The sequence below is a fragment of the Pyrgilauda ruficollis genome, unplaced genomic scaffold, assembly GCF_017590135.1.
Source record: "Pyrgilauda ruficollis isolate IOZ18807 unplaced genomic scaffold, ASM1759013v1 scaffold23, whole genome shotgun sequence".
NCBI lineage: Eukaryota > Metazoa > Chordata > Aves > Passeriformes > Passeridae > Pyrgilauda > Pyrgilauda ruficollis.
In genome coordinates, this window is record NW_024522539.1 from 5,173,493 (window position 1) to 5,179,143 (window position 5,651).

The following is a 5,651-nucleotide window of genomic DNA, read 5'->3' on the forward strand; positions in this document are numbered from 1 at the left end:
TCAGAAGCAATTTGTAGCGGATTTGAAGCCTTTGAAAAGGTGACGTGCTGGTGGCTGCGTTTGGATAATACCCATCCCCGAAACTCACAGCTGAGCATTCTTCCCCTCCATATGCTCCAGTGCTGCCCAATTTGTATTCCCCGGGTGAGGAGGCTCTGGAGCGGAGCAGGGAGGGAGAGGGGGTCACCGGCAGCAGCAGAGGGGAGGGTGGCTGCCCCGGGGAGGGGGGACATCAGCCCTGCACGGTGGGGCACAAGGGTTTGGGTAATATCAAATTTAGCTAATCTCCCCACAGTGCATAGCCTGAAACGGGGGAGAAAGGTCTAAAGTGCCTTCAGACATTTGTGTTAATTATTTAATGCTTCTTCAGTGTCTTCACGCCATTTTGCTGGTATTGAGACCCTCCACATTGTTCCTTTGCTTTTTGGAGCTCAGAACTTCATTAGCCTTTATTTCTAGTGATTGATGTTGAAGTTAACACTATCTCTCCAGAAAATCCCCAAAATCCTTGGCTGAACTTTTCAATTTAATTTAATTTTACCTCCCCACTCACTCTCCAGATGCGGCCTTCTGAACCGGAGATTTCTGGTGGTGTCCTGCATGAGTCACCTGATGGAACTGAACTATCTGGGGAGACCTGAGCTCTCCAAATTGCTTGGCAGGTGACTTTTTCCTCACCTTCTAGCCAGACTTGCCTCTAACACACCAGTGTCTGCAGGAAACTAATCAGCATTTTAGGAACAAAGCACTTTTGCAAACTGCAACCTAAACTCACATAAAACTCTAATGCCTCCCTAAGCTCCTCTTCGTGGATCACTCTAGGAGACATAACGATGTAAAAATGTTTCTCTAACAGCTGCCTGGAAACGGAGGTAGAGCTCTGTAGCACAGCAAAGGACTATTTTTGTGGAGAGGGCATCCTCTTGCCACTGACCTTCCATCCTCTGCTCTTTCCATCTTGTGACATCAAGCCAAGGAATGACAGCAGAAGCCACGAGCAGCTGGGGCTGCTCTCCAGAAGCCCAGATGCACTTGACTCCTGTCCATCTCCCTGTCTCTGTAGCTTTATCCACACACAGCCTGGCGCTGAATTTCACATTTGCTGGGGATTGCATTGCTCTCTTAAGTCCATTAAGTGCCAGGGGTTGCTCTACCGTAAATGTCACTCCAAGGCTCTCAGTCAGGTATTTCAACTCATGCCTAAATTTAAACACAGGGTGGCCATGCTGAACCCAGGGGACTACTCCCATGCCTGCTGCAAATACTTTAAGGTCAGACAGCTTAGAAGAACAGGTCAGGGAGAAGGAATATCTCCACCTGCTCAGGATCCTGCCTGTGCCCATGGGCCATGGCCCTGCTTAGGACAGGACAACGCTGGCCAGGTCAGAGCCCATAAATGCTCACTTTCAGCCACAGTGAAGAGCTTCATATCTCTCTTCTCATCAGCAACTGCAGCTGAACCAGTACCAGGTTTTGATGCTTGAAGCAAGCATCAGTTTAAAACTAATAGGTAGAAGAATATTAATAAATAGCTGCATAGGCAAAAAGGAGGTTTGGTCCCCAGCCAGGGCAGCTGATGCATCTGTGGGATGTTGTTGGCTGTGCAGCCTGGCTTGCCATGGGTCCCTTGTGTGACCAGAGCACAGATGAGGATCATACAGAGTAGGAGAGCAGTCTTGGCTGAGCTCAACTTTGTACTCTGAAATAAGCTAAATTCAGCTCTGAAACCCCCTGAGTAGGGATTACAGAATCTGTTTGTGATCACAAAGCGCTACATAATTGTAACTGAACACTTCTTTTCTTATCTTATTTGCAATGTTAATATGAACTTTAATTAAAAGGAGGGAAAAAAAAATGTTTCTCAGACATTTTGGCCAGCACTGAAGCAATGCTTTACATTATCTACTCAGAAAGAATAGCTTCACTAGCACAATAATTTTTTTTTTAACCTCTTGAAAAACGGAGCAAAGATAGAATTTTATTTTTGGTTTCCAACTAGCTTCATTTTCTATGTGGGGCTCAGAACTGGGGAATTTTCTCTGGTCCTGGATGAGGACGGGGACATGATACCTTCCACCCAAATGCAACAGGGAAAGGAGAAAGGAACCAGTATCACCAAAATGTCCCAAACTGGTCAGTCAGGCTCAATCCAAGGAAAAGTGTAAAGATCAGGACAGAGACCCAGCAGCACACGGTCACAACACCTCCACACTGAAGCTTCCACAGGGAAGAGAGGAAAGGAAAGGTTACTGTGCTCCAGGCAGCAAAAGCATGGCCTTGCAGTCCATCCCTCAGTCTGGTGATGTCCACAACCTTCCCATGGTGAAAAAACCCCCCCATGCACCCCACAAAACACAGGCTCTGTCACCTGCCTGCAGGTCAGGTCTGACCTGTGGGTGTAGGTGTTGGTAGCTTTGTGCACTGGAAGGATGAGCACATCCCCCTGCTCCCCAGCTCCTCCTCTCCTCGGTGGCTCCACAAGCTTTAGCTCGGCAGTTCAGGCTCTTTGGGCCCCCATTTTAGTGCAGACCACGATGCACTGAATGCCGGAGAGGGGCTGGAAGGGGCTTGGGGACACAGTCCCCATGGGAGGTTTCCCAGTGCCACCATCAGCCCTACCAACACAGCTGGGCTGTCACCTCCTGAATGGTGCCATTGTTGCTGCCTCCAAAATAAAACACACACAGGAGGCGTTTCCACCCAAAGAAAACCAGTTTCCACTGGTGACTTCTTCCCCCCCTTGCTCGAGAATCCTCCCTCCCTTTCAGGGCCCCCGTAGCTTTCCTTTGTGCCTCTTCCAGGATGAAAAGAGGTAGTCATTGATTGTATTAATAATTCAGGGCCTAATCTCACAGACGGGTGTTCACAGCCCGTGAGGTGGCAATCTTTCATCTTGAGATCAGGATCAGCCAGATCTTTTAGAGGTCAAGGAAGATAGCTGCAGCATGGAAAATGCCCTCAAAATAATAGGTTTAGGCAATCCTCATGCATGGATGGAAATGGCAGATGGAAAGCTCATGTGTCTCACGCTCTCGGTTGCACCTGCATGTCAGCCTGGTGATGCCCAAAAACTCTTGAAGATGATTTCCATCAGTGTCAGTGAGCTGTGATCCCTGCCACATATCCCATGGCATGGGGGTTGGAACTGGATGATCTTTAAGGTCCCTTCCAGTCCAAACCATTCTATGATTCTACAGCATATCCCAAGCCATCAATGTTTCCCAGGTCATAGTCTTCCTAAGTCTTCCTGCTTCCCAGGACAGCCACCTGACTCCTGATAATGGGTCTCATGCTCCTCTTCTCCCATGGCCAACCTCCTCCTTTAACTCCCTGTTCATTTGTGTTTTCTTAATCATATCTGGAAGGACAAACTGTACTCTTTGCTTTGTTTGGTTTGTGGCCAGGAAGGTCCTTGCACAGGCAGAGTGGCAAATTCATCTCCAGGGCTAAGAAACTGGTCAGAGGCACGAAACTGGGGGTTCACCAGACAAGCAAAGAAAAGAGAAATCTGAATATGCTGAATCTAATTTTAACCTGGCTGTGCTTCACACATGAGGACCAAATTTACATCAGTACTCTTGGAGTTTCCCTGCAAGGACAATAGTCCAAGCCCCATGAAGGCCTTCTCTTGCCCAGGACCCGCAGTCATCCCCACCACTGCCCTGCCAGCTGGGTGCTGCTGTCACCACAGGGGCTGAGCTCACCCAGAAGGTGCCCACACAGGGCCGTTGTTGCTCTTACACCTCGCAGGGTGTTTATGGAGGAAATGGCAAGGTCAAAGACATGCACCTTGCACCTGGAACTGGAGGTGCCAACTCCAGTTTTGATGCCAAAGATTAACGGGTGCGCCGATAAGAGCTGGGGGAAGCGGCCAGCGGAGACTTCTGAGAGTTCCCACGAATGCAGCTGTGCTTTGGTGGAGCCTCCCCACTCTGGGGCTCCTGGTTCCCAACAGGAACCGGGCTCAGCACCAATTTGCTGCCGCCGCAATGCTCTGCTGCTGTTACCAAGGCACCTCAGCGCCCTGTGCATTAGCATTCTTCTCTCTTGTGCTTTGTCTTCTCCGGGAAGCCCTTCCCCAGCACAGCCAAAGCTGCTGTGGTTGCGGTGGCAATGCCCCCCCAGCCAGCAGGGGCACAGTCCCCAAGAGCTGGGATTAGTAACGCTCCAGTGTACGGTATTTTACAGCCTGGGACTCACACCCAACCCACTGTGCACACCTGCAGGAAGGCCTGGGCTTGCCATCGCTTCTCCCCCCTCCTCTTTGTCTGCTGCATTCACTCGGGCTCCTCCAAACAAGCAGTTCACCTTCTCCCAGGCAGGGTCTGTGCCTGGTTTCCTGTCTGTGCAGCATCCCAAGCCTGACAGAAGCTGCTCTGTCTCTGCTGTGGTGTCCAGACACCAGAGTATCCAGAACTGAGGACTGATTTGCAAATAATTATTACGGAAGGAAGCCGTTTCTTCTATAACTGATAACTTATCTGGTATACATCAGGCTTTCCCCAGTCTTCTCTCTGTTCCTGCTTTAATAACTCATCCCCAAACACGTTGTTCCTTTGTCAGGACTATACACTCACTGTGCCCACATTTAAGAGAAAGCCCTCTTTGATGGCAAGGTTTCTGTAGCAGGGCTGTTTAGATTTGTTGTGATTAAATCACATCCATTTTCTAATTTGTACCTTACACACACTCAAATCCCTCCTTAAGCCTGAGCTGTACAGGCACATTTTGTCTTCACTGCTGACTTAATCAAGCAGTAGAGAGCTGCTGTGTGCTCTCTGCAGTCGCTGTCTCTTGCACACAGAGAAGAAAGGGGAGAAAGAAACACTTTGCAAAGAGCTGCTATTATCCACGCACTACGGCGACAGCATATTTAGTGTTTGTGGCTCTGGGGCTGCAGTAATTAATTGTGTGTCTGACACTTGGGTTGGCACAGCCTGGCACCCAGAGCTTTCCCATTGCCCTGGTACCCGTGCCTGCCAAAACCAGCCCCCACAAGCCTCTCACCAGGAGTGCTGGGGAGACTTGAGGGTGAGCTGCCACACTGCCCAGCTCTCAGCAATGCTGGGTGCTGGGGCAGCTGGGGTGGGCAGCTACCCTGAGGGGCTCTGAGGCAGCCTGGGGTCTCCATCCCTTCCTCACCGCACAGTCCTGCTGAGGGTCGTCCTCCCGTCTCCAGTCCTAGTCTTTGTCACCATCCCCCTCAACGTAAAGATGCTCTCAGCACCTACACACACCCCAGGGGCTGGACAGAGGGATGCTCCCCAAACCCCACTTCCCCTTCATCTCCTCCTGCTGCAGGTGGAGCATCCCCACCCCTCCGGCAAAACCCTGAAATCCTCCTCCACATCCCCTAGCCCTGTCTGCCTGCACACGGAGAGGGGGTGCTGGGGGTCGGGGTGTTGCAGCAGAGACCCCCAGCCCCCCCTTCTCGGGGCCGGGGCTGCGCCTCCCTCCCTCTCTCGCTCCCTCCCTCCGCCGCTCCTTGCGAACGACGCTGCTCAGCGTGTGCGGAGGGAAGGAGGGAGGGAGGAGGGAAGGAGGGAGGAGGGAGGGGACCTCCCTATCTGGCTCTATCTCCTCCGCTGCCTCTCACATGCTCCGGGAGGGCGATGCGGCTCCCCGCGTCCCGCTGAGCGAGGCCGCCTGCA